The sequence below is a fragment of the Bidens hawaiensis genome, unplaced genomic scaffold, assembly GCF_021521415.1.
Source record: "Bidens hawaiensis isolate Kalapana, Puna unplaced genomic scaffold, B.hawaiensis_p1.1 tig00026851_1, whole genome shotgun sequence".
In the NCBI taxonomy this organism is placed as follows: Eukaryota; Viridiplantae; Streptophyta; class Magnoliopsida; order Asterales; family Asteraceae; genus Bidens; species Bidens hawaiensis.
Window position 1 is genome coordinate 209,768 of NW_027494324.1, and position 18,802 is coordinate 228,569.

The following is an 18,802-nucleotide window of genomic DNA, read 5'->3' on the forward strand; positions in this document are numbered from 1 at the left end:
AAAATATAAGCGGTAAAACAGAGACAACCAGAACCAGCTGATATTAAAATAATTAAATACAAAATTACAAAGTTAAAAAAAATAAGAGTCAAATGATCGTATTATAACATTTCTGATAATATATATATTAAAAAAATTAATGTGTATGATATTTTGTTTTGTAGCACATACATACATGTGTGTGAGATATTTAAAATTTGACATGAAAATCTATGATATTTTGAAAGTTCTTCGGATATCAACATTTGGAAAATTTTTATGAAACGTATTTAAAATTTGGTTTAAATAAATGTAGTATTTTCTTGAAAGTTTGTTGGAAAAGTTTTGGTTTTCTCCCTTTGTTTTTAGTCATTCTTGATTCACTCTTTGTTAAAGCAAATTTCGTTGCCTGGGGCTCACTAAAGCTACTAACACTTCAAGCTAAACCATGAAAAAGAAAAAAAAAACAATTTACAGATTAAGAGTGTCATTATCGTCAATACTAATAATTTTATTATGGTTAATAAAGAATTGTAATTATAAAATGGAAAAGGTACTGTAATTGATCAATCGTGTCATGAGGCACCCAAGCCAGTCAAAGTCACAATAAGCTATGGGGTTTGTTCCCCCATCCTTGGTAAGGAAAATGCCCTGACCAGGAGTAGCTTTTAAATACCGAAGAATGCGAGTGGGCAGCCTCAGGATGACTCACTCTGTGATCGCTGACAAACTAACTTAAGAATGTTGACAGAATAAGCAATGTCGGGTCGGCTTGCTTGCAAGTAGAGTAATCTCCCAACAAGCCTATGGTATTGATTTGCCCCCACACGGTCTTCTTGCTCTCGCTTATCTAATTTTGGATGTTGCTTCATAGGAAAGAACTTGGTCGACAACCCGTCATACCTGTGTCTTCTAAGATGTTCAACGTGTACTTTCATTGGCTAAGAACCATCCCTTGTGCAGTTCTAGCCGCCTCAATGCCAAGAAAGAATTTCAATGGATCAAGATCCTTGATACTGAATCCTTTGTCAAGAAAGTTTTTAATTTCTTGAATTTTCTTCATGTCATTTCCCGTGATGATAACATCGTCAACATAAATTAGAGTGGCAATAAAAATACCCTCCTTTTTGTGACAATGTTACTCTGTAGGCTTATAAACGAACCGAACGAACAAGAACAAGGGCGTTTCCGTGTTCATTCGTTTAACTTTAAACGAACACGAACACAAACACTTAACCGAACAAATATTTGTGTTCATGTTCGTTCGATTAAAACATGAACATGTTCATGTTCGTTTAGGTTTGTTCATTTAAAATCTAAACGAATAGTTCACGAACATAAACAAACACAAATGAATATAACTAAACAAAGATTAATGAACATATATGTACATATATAAACAAACACAGACGAACATATATTAACACAAAAAAAAACATAAAACATATTAGAGTGATATAATTTCAAAATGCAAAGAATATTTAATAACTTTCTATTAATATGTAAACGAACATAAATGAACATAAAGACAAGTAAATGAACGATCATAAACGAATGTTAACAAACAAGCAAAATAATTGAACTCTCTAAAAAACTTCCACCATTGACTTTTTAGATATATATTAACACAAAAAAAACATAAAACATATTAGAGTGATATAATTTCAAAATGCAAAGAATATTTAATAACTTTCTATTAATATGTAAACGAACATAAATGAACATAAAGTCAAGTAAATGAACGATCATAAACGAATGTTAACAAACAAGCAAAATAATTGAACTCTCTAAAAGACTTCCACCATTGACTTTTTAGAGTTTATCTTACCTTTGCATCAATATTGTACTTGAAGTTAACTATTACCACTAATCGGGTTATTCGGGTTAACCTGAAACCCGATTGTTGTCCAAAAATGAACCCGAAACCTGACCATATTAACAATTTGGGTTAACCCAAATAATCCGATTAATACTTTTTAACGCTATTAAATCCGACCTTAATTAGCTTATACGGGTTCGGGTCGGGTCGAGTTAATCGGTTTCAGGTATTTTGAACACCCCTAGCTGTGACATTTTTTCCGAACTTTTGTATCATGCAGGACCTACATTCTAGGGAATTGATTGGAACGGGTGAATGTTTCAAGGGTCTATATAAGATGGGGATGATAGGAACCGAAAGGCAAGCAATGATGGCTACAACCAATACATGGCACAAAAGATTATGTCACATGAAGAGGTATGTACCCGCCTCAACACGGAGCAAGGCGGGTCAACCCACAAGATATAGACAACAGGCTTGAAATCAAGACATTACGAAGGCACAAAACCAAAACCTATGTGCATGGCGCATATCACATATGCTCAGGCATCATATGCCCAGGCACCACACATGCTCAGGCATCATATGCCCAGGCACCACACATGCTCAGGCATCATATGCCCAGGCACCACAGATGCTCAGGCATCACATATGCTCGCGCATCACATATGCTCACGCATATCACATATGCGCGTGGCGCATCAGTGCGCGGCGCATATCACATGCTCGTGCATATCACATCTGCGCAGGAAATATCTGCGCGTTAGAATAAAGAGAAGACCTCGCGCATCCTCAGGATTGGCGCATATCACACATGCACATAATCAACCTCATCCTTATCCAAATCAGGATTAGGGCAACCCTGATTGTGCACGTCAGACAACCTTCCAGAAGGTATCTTTTTAAGGAATAAGAATATGCTGATGTTGACAGCTGCCAAATGAAAGGTGGACAACTCAGCATGACACATGTGCTACCACGTGATTACAACCAATGAGAAAGCACCAGGTGTCCCAGAGGACACGTGGCGCAGAGCAATTGGAGGAGGCCAACAAGGCTGAGCCCAATCAGTGGAAACCCTAGCACTATAAATACAGCATCAACTCCACAAGGAGAGACATTCATTTATCCACATTCATTCACATTCAATCATATTCAATTACATTCACTCACAGACAGTTACAGCCAGTAACATACACAATCATATCAAATCATAGAGTATTCAGCTATTAAGCAATACTCTCCAGATTTCCTTACTCTGATATTATTATCTTCTCCCACAAATACTTATTCTCACACCGGAGGGTTACCCCAAAGAGGACCCCTCTGTCCCTTTCTGAGGGGTAAGTTGACGGTGCTGTTCATTTTGTAGGTGGAAGAACCCAGATCCAAGAGAAACCATCGGTGAAGTTGCATAATCACACCCGAGGAAAGTAGATCGTCTACCAGTGAGTCGATCCACGCTTCTTCATTGGCGCCATCCACTGTTACAACGGCAATCAGATCTCATCAGATCTATACATAAAAAAATCACCATGGTTTCTGGCGTTCATAACGTTGATCAAGTTCTGGAGGATATTGAACGTGAGGATGTTAATGAGGGACAACAGTTTCTGAGGGCGCCGCGTGATTCTACGCGCACCACCAGTAACCGTCCCTTCATCACAACTCCTCACGGCCAGACTGAAACTCCTCCAGACGATCTTACGTTACAAAATCTTGCCGGCGCGAAACAAAAAGGACCAATGGGTCCAGAAGATGAAACAAATGATCCTAAAGAATGGCTCATAAATGAGCAGCGGCGTTTAATGGACAAGTACAATGAGATGGTCAAGCAGAAAAAACTAGCCGACTTAACACAACGGCAAGCGCTTGATAAGCAAACTGTTCATGGAACAAAAAGGCCGCGCGCGCCGGAAGAAGGACATTCTGTTCACACTGCACACACTGAGTTCAGTGATGAAGAAGTGCATAGCATGAGGAAGACGCGAGATACTCATGCAGGAGGCTCACAGCTCCGCGCGCCTGTGAACATGGCGCCTGGAGCCAGAGCCGATCTGGATCTGCACATGCCGTACAGCCCACCAGTTAGAGGGCAAGTGGACGTGACCACACCGTATAGACCAGCCATCTTGGTGAAACATTCAAAGTTCACTGAGCGCATCGCGAAGGCTCCCATCCAGCACAAAACCAAGATGCCAAGTGGTTTGGGTAAATATGACGGCACAACAGATCCAGATGATTTCTTGCAAGGTTTTTACAACACGGGAAACCTAGAAAGCTGGACGATGCCAACATGGTGTCACATGTTTGCTCGCTGCCTCACGGGCGCGGCGCGTGTCTGGTTCGAGAGCTTGCCGACTGGACAAATTGATGGGTTCGAGGAACTATTGGAAAAATTCCAAGCCCACTTCGTACAGCAGCGCAGACACACGCGCGACCCTGATGACATCATGCACTGCGTGCGCAGGAATGATGAAACGATTGAAGACTACATCACTCGTTTCAATCAGGAGTCTCTGGCGATCGGAGGGATCACTGAACAACTACTGCGCGTGGCCTTTATACAAGGCGCGCGCAGTGATCAACTCCGCCGAGCTCTCGTAAGCAGAGATGGCATGCCCACCACGTGGGCCAAGTTAATGGAAGCATCGCGAGTTTTCGCGAGGAATGAAAAAAAAATTGCCCAAGATAGGGCAAGAGAAAGAGCGCATCAAGCTGAGTCACCGCGCAGCAAAGAAAAGAGGGGCAAGCAGAACTCTGTATGGTCCAGGTTGCAACCAACCAGTTTTTCTTCCGCAGAAAAGCAGGCGCAACCAAGCTCACCCCAGCCCCAGAAAGATGTTCGTAATCGCGGGGAGGGTGACAAGAGGGAAGGCGGCAGAGATCCTAGCAGACCTCTGCCAAGAATATGGACTCCCCTCACTAAAACGCCTTCACAGGTGTTAAACACTGAGAATGTCCAATTCAAAAGCCCCAAGCCACTACACTACAAGGGACCATCAGACAGTGGCAAGTACTGTGAATTTCACAAGTCCACAGGGCACAACACTGATGCATGCCACCACTTGAAGGATGCAATTGAAAAGGACGTGAAATCAGGCAAGCTGGCTCACCTGGTGAAAAACTCAAGACCAGACGATGAACAATCAGGAGCCTCTGCCAGCAAAAAGTACAAAAGAATCTGTGTAGCCGAGGGAGGAAGGCAAGGGCAGACATCAAGAAAGAGAAGCGCGCAAATCCAAGGAGATTGGCGCGAGCAGCAAGTCATCTTCCTAAGAATCAGGGGAGGCCCTTCCATCAGCAGTCCTCTTGTTATCACTACACACATTGCTCATTAAGAAGTGTCAAAAGTCCTGGTGGACACTGGCAGCGAATCAGACATCATGTATGAGCAATGTTTCAGAAAACTGGATCCGGCAGACCAAGCGAGGCTTGAAATTGTGAATGCACCAATCTCTGGTGTTTCAAATGAAATCATTCATCCCCTAGGTCAAATACAATTTGAGCTAACCATGGGGGATGAGGAACACACGCGAGCCGAAGTTGTTAACTTCTTGGTCTTGCCCACCACTTCTTGCCACAATATGATCTTGGGTAGGGGAACGATTGCCCAATTTAACGCCATACCGTCGCCAGCGCACGGCGCGTTGGGGTTCCCAACACCAACAGGTGTAACTTTTGTATACCGAGATCATTTGTGCGCAGTGACAAGTACTCCGCGGGAGGGGAGAATGAAAATTCCAATGGCAGAAAACGCGCCAGATGAATGGATTCTCAACCCGAAATTCCCGGAGCAAAAAATCACAATTGGCGCTACGATATCAGACGACACGAGGTTGAGAATGAAAAGGTTGCTTACAGCATATATGTCGGTCTTCGCGTGGCAACACTCTGATATGACTGGGGTTCCGCGAGACCTGGCACAACATTCTCTCAACACGTTCAAGTCTGTAGAGCCAATTGCTCAAAAGAAGAGAGTCATGGGGGATGAGAAAGCGAGGGCCATGAATGAGCAGGTTGAGGATTTACTGCGCGCAAACATCATCCGCCCGATACGATACCAGACGTGGGTAGCCAATCCTGTGATGGTAAAGAAAAGTAATGGGTCTTGGAGGATGTGCATTGACTTCAAGGACCTCAACAAAGCGTGTCCAAAGGATTGTTACCCCCTCCCAAACATCGACGCAAAGGTGGACTCCGTGGCGCCATTCAAGCTCAAATGTTTCCTGGATGCCTACAAAGGCTATCACCAGATTCAAATGGCACCACAAGATGAGGACAAGACCGCCTTCAGAACCGACAAGGGTGTTTTTTGCTACACAAAAATGCCCTTTGGTTTGAAGAATGCGGGCGCCACCTACCAAAGACTTATGGATGCCGTTTTCAGCGAGCAAATCGGAAGAAACCTAGAAGTCTATGTGGATGATTTGGTGATCAAGAGCAGGGAGGAAAAGCAAATGCTCAAAGACATCGAAGAAACCCTTTGGCGCCTAAAGGAAGTTAAGATGAAGCTCAATCCGAGCAAATGTACTTTCGGCGTACTAGAGGGAAAATTTCTAGGTGTAATGGTCACCAAGGATGGTTTCAAGGTGAACCCTGAGAATGTGGAGGCCATCCTTGACATGCCCTCGCCATCCACCATGAAAGAAGTTCAGAAGCTGAATGGTAGATTGGTATCAATCAACAGGTTCCTAGCGAACCATGCAAGCAAATCTACCCCATTTGTCAACACATTGAGGAATTGCTTAAAGAAAAGCCAATTCAAATGGACTCCTGAGGCCGAGCAAGCTTTCAGGGAGATAAAAGAATGTTTGATAAATCTGCCCGCGCTCACAGCTCCACTTCCTGGTGAAACTTTGACATTATACCTATCAGCAGGAGAGCGCGCCATCGGCGCAGTATTATTGGTGGATCGCAAGGGAATCCAAACGCCAATATACTATTTGAGTCGGGTGCTGACAGATCCAGAGACGCGCTACTCCATCATGGAAAAGTTAGTTTTGTCACTAACACACGCGTCGCGCAAGCTTCATAGATATTTCAATGGTCATCCCATTGAAGTACTGACTGGTTACAACATCCAGCAAGTCTTGCGGCGCCCCGCGCTCTCGGGAAGGCTGACAAAGTGGGCGCTGGAATTAGGCGAGCACACGATCGCCTATAAGCCCCGTCCAGCAATAAAGGGACAAATCTTGGCTGATTTCATTGCCGAGGTCCCCGAAGGAAAAATTGAAGAGGCGCAGCGCGAGGTAGACCCTCAGCGAGCCAGTGATGAAGAAAATGTTTGGAGATTGTTCACTGACGGAGCTTCAAACAACGAAGGGTCCGGCGCAGGCCTAAAACTGGTGGATCCAGAGAATCATGAATATACTTACGCCATCAGGTTGGACTTCAAAAGCACCAACAATGAGGCTGAGTATGAAGCCCTGCTGGCTGGCCTGCGCATCGCGCACAAATTCGGGGTTAAAAAGCTAGAGGCCCATGTTGATTCATACTTGGTAGCAGCACAGGTCAATGGCCTTTATGATGCCAAGGAGAACACCATGCCTCTATATCTAGAGCAGACGAAAAAGCTCATCGAGCAATTTGACTGCTTCAGAATCATTCATATTCCGCGCAGTGAAAACAAATCTGCAGACGCGCTGAGTAAGATGGCATCAACCAGTTTTGATCACTTTGGCAAAGATGTCAGGGTAGAAGTAATGAGCAACCCGTCGGTGGTAGCGAAGTCTGTCCTGGTAACTCATACAACCCCTTCATCATGGATAACTCCAATAATGGAATTCCTGAAGGAGGGAAAGGTACCAGATGATCGCGCGCAAGCGAGGAAGATAAGACACAAGGCGCAGAACTATGAACTGCTTGATGGTACATTATATCGACGCTCTTATCTTGGGCCGCTCATGAAATGCCTAGATGCTGAGGAAGCAAACTATGTGATTAGAGAGATACACGAAGGAATCTGTGGAATTCATGCTGGCCCGCGCATGGTGGTTGCCAAGGCAATGAGCGCAGGCTACTATTGGCCAGGCATGTACTTGGACGCTTTAAAAGAGATCCAAAAGTGCAAAGCATGTCAGAGCTATGCGCCAAACACCATGCGGCCAAAGAACAACTTGATTCCGGTGACCTCCGCATGGCCTTTCCATAAATGGGCAATCGACATTGTGGGTCCCCTACCGCAAGCGCCTGGGCGAGTAAAATTTTTGGTAGTGGCAGTAGACTATTTCACAAAATGGGTTGAAGCCAAGCCACTAGCAAAAATCACAGCTGAAGCGATGAAGCAGTTTATCTGGAGCCACATCATATGCCGTTTTGGCTTGCCCATGGAAATTGTGAGCGATAATGGCAAACAATTCACTGACAAGAAGATATCCAGCTGGCTCAAGGAATTGCGCATCAACCAAATTTTCACTTCAGTTTATCACCCTCAGGGGAATGGACAAGTGGAACGCGCGAACCAAAGTTTGTTAAATGGGCTGAAGAAAAGGTTGGAGGGAGAATCCCATTCTTGGGTTGAAGAGCTACCTAATGTCCTGTGGGCACACAGGACATTAAGCAAAACCAGCAATGGCGAATCCCCGTTCAGCCTAACCTATGGAACAGAGGCAATGATTCCAGCAGAAGTTGGATGCCCATCCCATAGAGTGCTCATGATGAGCAAGATTGATAACGAGCGCGAAAGAAGGTTGGATCTCAACTTACTTGAAGGGCGCAGAGAGGCGGCTATCATCAGTGAAGCCAAATACAAGAAAAAACTGGAAAAATATTACAACCAGCGCGTGAAAGAATGCCACTTCAAGAAAAATGATTTTGTCCTTCGAAATAATGAAGCTAGCCGCGCGATACCCCAAGGAAAAATGTCACCCAATTGGGAGGGACCTTATCAAGTCTTGGAAGAATTGGGGAAGGGCGCATATGCTTTAAAAGATTTGAATGGAAAGAAGATCCCGCGCGCATGGAACGCGGCACAGCTTAGAAAATGTTTCATGTAAAAAATATCAAGTTTGTAATCAAGGCTTTTTAAGCCATTATGAATAATGATACGTGCTATCTTCTCTTAATGTGGATTCTACTACCTTTTGCATACATGTTTCACACTTCCCTTTATTAGTTTTGAGCAATATGACAACATTGTATTGACATCAAAACGAAATAAAAACGAAGTAAAACATACATGCGCGAGCTTCAAGCTCAAACGCGTTAACGAGTTTTAACTCTAAAACGTCAGGGCCTCAGCCCAATTCTACTACCTTTGCATACATGTTTCACACTTCCCTTTATTAATTTTGAGCAATATGACAACATTGTATTGACATCAAAACAAAATAAAACGAAGTAAAACATACATGCGCAAACGCGTTAAAGAGTCTCAACTCTAAAACGTCAGGGCCTTAGCCCAATAATGTGAGCCTTAGCTCAAACAACTCACAACATCCATCCTGCATGCTGCGCAGCCTGACCATAAAATACCTAAACAAAACTAAGGCAAAGGGAATGCCAAAAAATAGTTGTTAAGGTCTCAGGTCGAGGTCGCGCATAAAGTTGTAATGGATATCTGAGTAACACATTGACGCGTAAGGCTAAAAAACTCATAATTCCATAAACGCGCGATAACGTCGCGCAAAAGAGGAATAATGAAAGCGCCAAGACACGTGTCAACACAATCAAGATATGGCAAAATCACTTACAATATGACAAGGGTTAAGTATAATAAATTCCTTACAACCTTGTTCTTATTCCAACGTGCAAGCATATCTTATATAAAGAGATGAATGGGAATGCGCAAGATGCGAAGAAGGGAAAAACATAATTTCATTCAAAAGCATTGAAATTTACAAGTTTACAAGATGATGAGATACAAACTACCAAAAAAAAAAAAAAAAAAAAAAAAAAAAAAAAAAAAAACATGAGGGGCTTCTCAAGTCTCCACGTTGACATCAGCCTCTTCATCATCCTCATCATCGCCCTCGGCATCTGGCGCAGCCTGCTCCTCTTCATCTCCAAACTGACCATAGTCAAGTTCTTCATCTTGAATGGAGTCTTCTGGCACAACAGTGTCAGGAGCGGATCCTTTGGCCACGCCAGAGCCGCTAGCAACGCCAGCATTCTTCGCGCCATCATCGCCGCTACCAGCCCCTTCGCACTCGTCAAGTAATTTCTTTAGCGCGCCGAGGTCGGGCTGGTCAGCAAGCGCGGATATCTGCAAATCATAAGCAAAAATATGAGTACAAAAATACTTAGAAAATAAGTCAAGGTAATCTCATTAAGGTTAAAATACCTGCGCAAGGATGGGAATGGGAGTATTCATATACTTCTCCCCCATCGCGGCCATTTCCGCGCAGGCAGCGTCGCTCTGATAAGAGTACTCGGATGGGTTCTTCTTCAACATGCCATATTCATAACCATCCGTGAACCCTTCAGCTCGGCCCACCAGGCGCGCGGCAGCGTTGCAATCCATCACCATGGCCCGAAACTCGCCTGAGTATTTCATCGCGTAAGCGCAACGAGTCATGCCCTGTGAGATCAGCCATTGGCGATCCTGCGCGAGGCCAGCAACAGACGTCTCGAGGGCAGGAACCTGAGAGTTTAATAACTCAACAGTTTCCTTAGTCTTTTTTAGCTCCTCTTTGTCGGACGCTGCTGCCGCCAAGATTTCTTCTTTTTCCACCCGCGCAGCATCAAGTGCCTCCTGGCTAGACGCTGCCGTCGCCAGGGCTTCATCTTTATCGGCCTGCGCGGCCGCCAGCTCCCTCTTCAGGCGCGCAACCTCACTCTCCAGTGATGATTTTTCAGTTATAGACTGGACAAGAGCTTGGTCACGCGCCTCCGCCTCAAGCTCCAACTCGCGCGCTCGGCGCGAGTACTTGGCCGCGTCCGCCTCCGCCGCATGCAGCTTCTCCCGCGCAGCCTGAAGCTCATGACCGCGCTTCACGAAGGCGCTGTTGGCACTGGCTCTGTTCTCACTGAGCTCGGCCTGGAGCTTCTCAGCTCTCTCGCGAGCATCAGAAAGATGCCAAGCAGACACCTTAGCCTCTTGCTTGGCTTCCGCAAGAGCATCACGTACTTTTACGTAATCAGAGCGAAGCTCTTGGGAGGCAGCAAAGAAGGCCGACCCAGCAAACATATGGTCGTTGAGCAGGTCGTCGCGAGCGCGGTCCTCCTGGAACCTCCTTTCAGATGGAGGCACAGCATGAGCCCAGAATTCCGCACACACACCCATGGACTGAAAGGTCCTGTCTTCAGTAATATTCCATCTCGGGCGGTAAGTGTGATCGGCTTCCTGCAAAAAACAAAGAAATTATCTAAGTCATCAAAACATTAAGATGGAAGTCCGCGCAGCGGAGCAAAAAAGAACCTATACCTGCGGGGATGAAGCAGAAAAGTCATCGCCAGCCCTACGAGAAGGCTCCGCCGCGAAACCTCGTGGCGCTGCAGGGCTGGCGCGGGCGCCCGCGGAGTCTTCAACTTCAAACTCCTCACCCTCCTCTGAAATAGGCCTCTTCTCCTGCGACCTAGAATCAAAATCGGTCTCGCGGGGAGGGCTGTGCGCAGGAGGAGGTGTGGGAGGTCTCGACGCCGCCAAGTCGGCGCGCAAAACGGCCTCCTGCTCCTTAGTAATGCCGATGAGGGGAGATTCATCGCTTGCAGGAGCAGGAGCAGAGCCAACGGCGCTGGCAACGGCGCCAGGAGCGCCGCCAGAAGCTTGTGCACCAGCTACGGCTTCTATGAAAAAATCAACAACAAGAAATGGTTCAGGACTTGATCTAAAAGAGTCAGAAAATAAGAGCGCAATACGTACCTTGGCGCAACTCCGTTCGCGCAGCAAACATTGCCATGAAGTCCATTCTACCCTTCTTTGAGGGTAAAACGGGGGACTTCGAAGCGACCTCCGGCGCAGCCTCGACATCTTGTTGCGCTGTCGCCGGCTCTACAAACATTTGAGTAAGACAAGATTCATTAGTAATCCTATAAGGATCGCGCTCATAGAATCATAAAGGATAAGCGAAGTTTACCTGTCGCGGGCGTTTCCGCCGCGCGAAGGGAAGAGGTAGTGGCACCATGCCTCAGGTGGACAGGAGGTCTGCCCACTTTTTTAGGCAGGGAAGACAAGGAAACCTTGGTGGTAAACTCCTGGGTTTTCCCAAATCCCCCCGCCCGAGTAGGAGGATCCTGAACAACAGGGGCAACATCTTTCTTCTGTTTCTTACTGGCCCCTGCGCCTGTTTTTCCCTTAGCTTTACGCTTTAGTTGGGGCGCCTCCTCCTCCTCCTCTCCCGCGAGCTCCAGCTCGTAGTTCTCCAGCGCATCTACAATACACGCAACAGAAGTGTTAGCAAAATTTGGTATTATAAAGGAAAATGCATAAGTACAAAGGCTTACCAGGCGCATCGCTGTCGAAGACAAATCCCAGATCAACAGGGATGAACATGTCATCAAAGCGATCAGGGAAACCAACCTCCCCAGCGCCAAGCGCGACGGAGCCACCCTCCATGTGCTCATCATAGGCAGCATGGATATACTCCTTGGTGACTGCACAAAACAAGTCAAATGAGTTCAGCAAAAAGAATTATATTCGCGCAGAAGTAAAGCAATGAGATTAACTTACATAACCCGTCGACTTGGATAACGGGCTCAAGCGCGCTGTCCGCCCACCTCTTGCTCATACCAACCCCCACCAGCGCCTCCTCACAAATGTTCTTGGCGGGGGATGGTTCAGCGGTCAGCTTATTAACCCAGGCGCCAGTTGGGTTCTTGAGGACACCCACATCCGCAGGCGCAGAAGAAATCGAGCGCATGGTCATGCGGATGGGGATCACACCAGCCCTTATGTAAAAGAACCTCTCAGACCAGTCATGAAGGCTCTTGAATGAAACAGTGCAGCACTTCACCTTCTGACTGCGAGGAATAAAAGAGAACCAACTGTCTTGGATCTTGGGCTTGTAAAAAAACTGAAAGCGCCGAGGGGTGGGCTCCTCGCGCTGGGATTTGCACATGAACTCAAAGTGAGTCATGCGCACAAGTCCAAACGGATGGACTTGGGATATATGAATCCCATAAAACTGAAGCAGTGCACCCACAAACCTTGTCATCGGGAGACGAAGGTTGCAGTGGGTGAAAAAATGGCTATATAGGGATATATAGCCGGTAGGCGGGTCCGCCGCCGTTTGCCCGGCCCCAGGCAACATGCAGCCAAACAGGGTGGGAAAACCCTGAGAGGCGATAAGGCTGTCAAGATCAGCCTGCCTCAATTTGCAGGGGATTTCATTCCACCTCTTCACCGCCTTGGTCCTCCCTACCTCCTCCGATGAGCCCTCAGCAGCCTTCTTCCCCTTGCCGGTCTTCTTCAAGGTAGACATTACTAATGATTTTCTACGGCAATGGATGGGGGAGTTTGTGTTGTCTGAGCTATCAGACATGCAACTGTGACAGCGAACAAAGGGTGCTTCTGAATAACAGATATTCGGGAAGCAGAACAAAGGTAATCAGAAGATAAAGAAAGAAAAAGTTCAGAATAATAAACAAGAAGATGAAGGATACAAAAACCTCTAAGGGCTGGCTTTTATAGGCCCAGGAGAGAGAAAAATGGGTGCTGATCGGACTTCACGCGCCCCCACTCGCAGGTGTAAGCCAACGGAAGCGAGACACGTGTCAATCACACTGTGTGAGGGGACACGAAAAGAAATAATACAGCTGTTTGCCAGAGTTCACGCGCCACCACTCGCAGGAACGGACCAACGCGAGAACGACACGTGTCCCTGACAGCATGTGAGGGGACACGAAAGGCAACTGTAGCACCTCGAGCACACGAAATGTCTGACACGTCTCCATCACTGGCCCACGTCAGCAACAACCAACCACGTCCAGGGACGATTCGTTTTCAACTAAAAGGATAGAACTTCGCGCAACGACGAATAATAAGAAGAAAAAGACAAAACCCCTACTAAAAGAGCAAATTGTTAAGTCTAACATCTATCTTGCCTCGCTAGCGCGAGACAAGACACACATTAGACTGGGGGGGCTTGAAGAGGTATGTACCCGCCTCAACACGGAGCAAGGCGGGTCAACCCACAAGATATAGACAACAGGCTTGAAATCAAGACATTACGAAGGCACAAAACCAAAACCTATGTGCATGGCGCATATCACATATGCTCAGGCATCATATGCCCAGGCACCACATATGCTCAGGCATCATATGCCCAGGCACCACACATGCTCAGGCATCATATGCCCAGGCACCACAGATGCTCAGGCATCACATATGCTCGCGCATCACATATGCTCACGCATATCACATATGCGCGTGGCGCATCAGCGCGCGGCGCATATCACATGCTCGTGCATATCACATCTGCGCAGGAAATATCTGCGCGTGAGAATAAAGAGAAGACCTCGCGCATCCTCAGGATTGGCGCATATCACACATGCACATAATCAACCTCATCCTTATCCAAATCATGATTAGGGCAACCCTGATTGTGCACGTCAGACAACCTTCCAGAAGGTATCTTTTTAAGGAATAAGAATATGCTGATGTTGACAGCTGCCAAATGAAAGGTGGACAACTCAGCATGACACATGTGCTACCACGTGATTACAACCAATGAGAAAGCACCAGGTGTCCCAGAGGACACGTGGCGCAGAGCAATTGGAGGAGGCCAACAAGGCTGAGCCCAATCAGTGGAAACCCTAGCACTATAAATACAGCATCAACTCCACAAGGAGAGACATTCATTCATCCACATTCATTCACATTCAATCATATTCAATTACATTCACTCACAGACAGTTACAGCCAGTAACATACACAATCATATCAAATCATAGAGTATTCAGCTATTAAGCAATACTCTCCAGATTTCCTTACTCTGATATTATTATCTTCTCCCACAAATACTTATTCTCACACCGGAGGGTTACCCCAAAGAGGACCCCTCTGTCCCTTTCTGAGGGGTAAGTTGACGGTGCTGTTCATTTTGTAGGTGGAAGAACCCAGATCCAAGAGAAACCATCGGTGAAGTTGCATAATCACACCCGAGGAAAGTAGATCGTCTACCAGTGAGTCGATCCACGCTTCTTCATCACACATTCAATTCTAAACTCTCACATGTTGGTTTTATTAAAAGTGCCTCATTGAATTTAAAGGGTGTTTGTGATTCTTGCATTAAAGCAAAAGTTGCTAGATTACCCTTTACAATTAGTACCACAAAGACTAGTGCTTGTTTTGAACTTATACATTGTGATGTGTGGGGCAAGTACCGAACACCCTCCTACAATTACATTGAGATATGATTGTTTCTTGTGACCAAGTTTCGTCGTAACTAAGTGTATTGGCTTGGGATATGAGAGTAAGATCTTTAAGTGATTGTAACTTACCTTTCTCTACTACCTGAAGACGACAGTTATACATGCTAGTTATACTTGTTTCTGGTCCCATCATGGCCCTTTCGCCACCTCCCATAAGATGTCACCCACATAACCATATGACATATGTGAAAGATGTTGCTATTTATTCCATGCATGCCATGGCATGGGTCATGTACGAAGTTCCCATGCACTCTCACATCACATTTGAGCCTTCGGTCTTCACTCGGGTTAATAAGTTGGGCCGAGTCGGATCTGATTATTATAATTCAAATAGGTTGCTATCTCTTATTCTCTTCACTCCTAATATAATTACAGAAAACAAATATCTATCATGCTAGATACGTTGCATCGTTGTGTGATAAAAAACTAAAAGTCATGTCATACTTTGTAGAATTTTTAGATACTATATGATAGTATTAGAAGCCATGTTTTCATAACTGGATTAGACTAATTAGTAATAGAACCAACAACTCTAGTAGTTCACATGTTAGATCGGTCTCACGTATCTAATAACTATATAATAATTTCATACTTATAAATTAGGAACTATCTATAATATTGCAATTCCGTCTAAAGTTTGCATCATACTTTTGTACTTTTTGTATGAAGTTAAGTACCTTAATGTGTTGTAGGTTGTGTATGGAGGTTTGCACCTTTTCTGTTGTGCACCTTTTTTTTCTTTTTTCTTTTTTTTGGATTTTTTGACATTTGAGATATAAAAACAAATATTAAAAGCTTAAGTGTGATCAATGAGTTAATAGTTAAATAAATTCTAATAATAAATAACAATTTAGTACGTCAAAAGCAGAGAAGAGTTCTAGACTTCTATCAACTTGACAACAGTATAGATACAAATTATTGAAGGTGCTCTAACATTATAATAAGGTACTTTAGTTCATGATCGATTGTGGATGAAAATAAAAATACGGAAAACTTAGATAATAGGCCCAATATGAAAATGAAACATAAACACAATTTAAACTTTTATTTAGCAGAACCTCTCCTTTGTATATGTTTCACCTATAAATTTTTAAAGTTTATCCACAAATCACTTAAGTATAATTAGATAATTTACATTAAATTTAACCAAATAATTAAAATGCGTAATCGGTTTTGACGAGTAATATAATGGCGTGTTCTTAGTTAATCAAATATTATAATTAGCATATGTCGGCAAATAAACAATAATATAATACTAGCTTTTAACCCGTGTATTACACGGGATTTATCAAACGATAAAAATAAACTCCGTTATTTCAATGGTGATTCTCAAAATACTTATGAATAAATTTAATGTAGACTTAAAGGAAAAACAAACGGGTTAATGAAAATTACTAAAATAGCATGGTTTTGAAAACGCTGGGTGTGAATTTGCAAGAAATTTAAAAAAAAATGTGCTAAAGTTGCGTAGTTGATCAAACTTTAGGTATGAAAATGACACTGTGTTATAAAATCTGCACTATGTTATAATCCGCTTGACAAAATGATTTTGACCAATGACCCATGAATAGCTAGAATGAATGAGATGAGAGATTATGAATTAGAAAGAGATATAGGTTTAATACCTAAGCTTCAATATTTTTTTTATTATTATTGTAAGATGTAAGATTAAGAAGACTGTTAATATATACAAGCTCCAATGCATGGACTAAAAAACGGGTTAGGTACGCAAAATATAAGCAATAATACTTTGTTACAAAATTCGTCGTTTTGGAAACTTAGTCCAATAATGATAACGACATAAATAACTAATCAAGTGCTAAAAATAATAAAATAATAAAGAAAGAAAAAACGACTAAAAATAATAATAATAATAATAATAATAATAGAAGAAAGCAAACCTTAAAGCTGAGAGAATATTAATTAAAAATAAAATAGAAACATGATCCGGTCGCCATTTTTATAATACAGGAAACGACGTTAGCCTCGACCACCCTCACCGCCACCACCCTCACCGCCGGTGACCACCACCTGTCTACCACCATGTTACACATGCGTTCCTTCAATCCGGTTTTCCGGTAACTTGACAAAGGAAAACTCGCTATTTAATTAAATCAACCACTGCCAGGCCTAGCTCATCTTCACTTCTTGAGCAACATCTTGCCGTTTCTTGGTCACTCAGACAGCTGTAAACGATTTTCTGTTTGAATCACTGACGGGCGAACAGCCCACCCGGTTATCTACAGTAAGGTAACGTAAATAACTTAATCTATACATGTTTTTCAATGAAGGATTATAGATGAGGTGTGTTAGCCGCTAGAAAACATAATTTAAAAAGAAAATAATTACTTTCTGTTCAATATATTTACAGATTTAAATAGTAATTATATTGAATAAAATGTAAATTACTTGTTTTAACAAAAATCTTCATGTATAGATGATTTAAGTTTGAAAAATGTTTATGATTTTAAAAAGAAATCAAGAATTGTAAATCTAAATATAACCTTAGAGGAAGTATAACTCGATCGTTTGTAGATCGTTTTAAATACTCGGAAACAAGTTGACATTACTTAGGAACATTAAGGTTGATTAAGGATTTAAGGTACATATATATTATCCTACTATCTAATATTAGAATTTGGAAGAGGATGTGGACCTTTGGAATTAGAAAAGGAGCATCAGGATTTTCATCGTCTTCAACGGCAGAAGAAGTGACTGATGGAATCCATGGATTTGGTCTTAATGCCATTGTTACAGGTAGGTATGATCAACTAACTTACAAGCTTCTCTTTATCATTTGCATAGGTCAAAATGGTGTATGCATGTAGGTGCTACAAGCGGTATTGGGGCTGAGACCGCGCGAGTTCTTGCCTTGCGCGGTGTACATGTAGTTATGGCGGTAAGAAACACCCAAAAAGGTATAACCATCAAGGAAAATATATTAATGGAAACACCTAATGCTAAAGACGAGATAATGGAGTTAGATCTGAGCTCTTTGGTATCGGTTAGGGATTTTGCAGCCAAATACCGTTCTTTGGGCCTTCCCTTACACATTCTAATGTAAGAAAATGTGCATAAGGTGGTAAAATAGACGGGCTGATTAAAGAAATTAAAACAGTAAATATAATAGCGTTTTATGTCGTGGAGACGTGTGATTCTGGTTAGGTTGGCCCATAACACTTTGTTTATCTTTTTTTTGTTCGTTTTTATGAAACAATTTTGTCTTAAAACAAGATTACTGAAATTAGTTCTAGTTTTTGAATAATCTGATTTAGTAAAGTTGTATGCATTGGGCTGTTTCTTTATCTATTTTGGTGTAGTTAAGTATAGCCAAAATTACTCATTTATTAGTAAACATTTTCAAGTCACCACCTCTAGCATTCATTTATATTAAAATGGTGAAGAGGTAGGTCCCAGCAGAGCCCAGTTGGTCCCGCAAGACTAACCTTGAACAGGGACGTCTGCGCAAAGGCCATCTGCTCCCGCAGGACCCACCATGCTCAGAGAACCTTACGCGCAGTACGCAAGCTGTACACGCAGGGAAAGCCTCCCAATGGTAAAGTACCCCGCCTGTTCCCGCAGTTGCGGATACAAGCCATCAGGGAAGGCTACCCGCAGACAGCAGGGCTACACGCACAAGACACTAGATACTTCAGTAGTCACATGAAGGAATGAGCAAGGCGGGAACAA

At 43.6% G+C, this 18,802-nt stretch overlaps 1 pseudogene; it reads left to right on the forward strand.

Annotated features, from left to right (window-relative positions):
- The first annotated feature begins 17,760 nt into the window (after positions 1 to 17,760).
- Positions 17,761 to 18,176, forward strand: LOC143574132 (short-chain dehydrogenase TIC 32, chloroplastic pseudogene; annotated as a pseudogene).
- Positions 18,177 to 18,802: the final 626 nt, after the last annotated feature.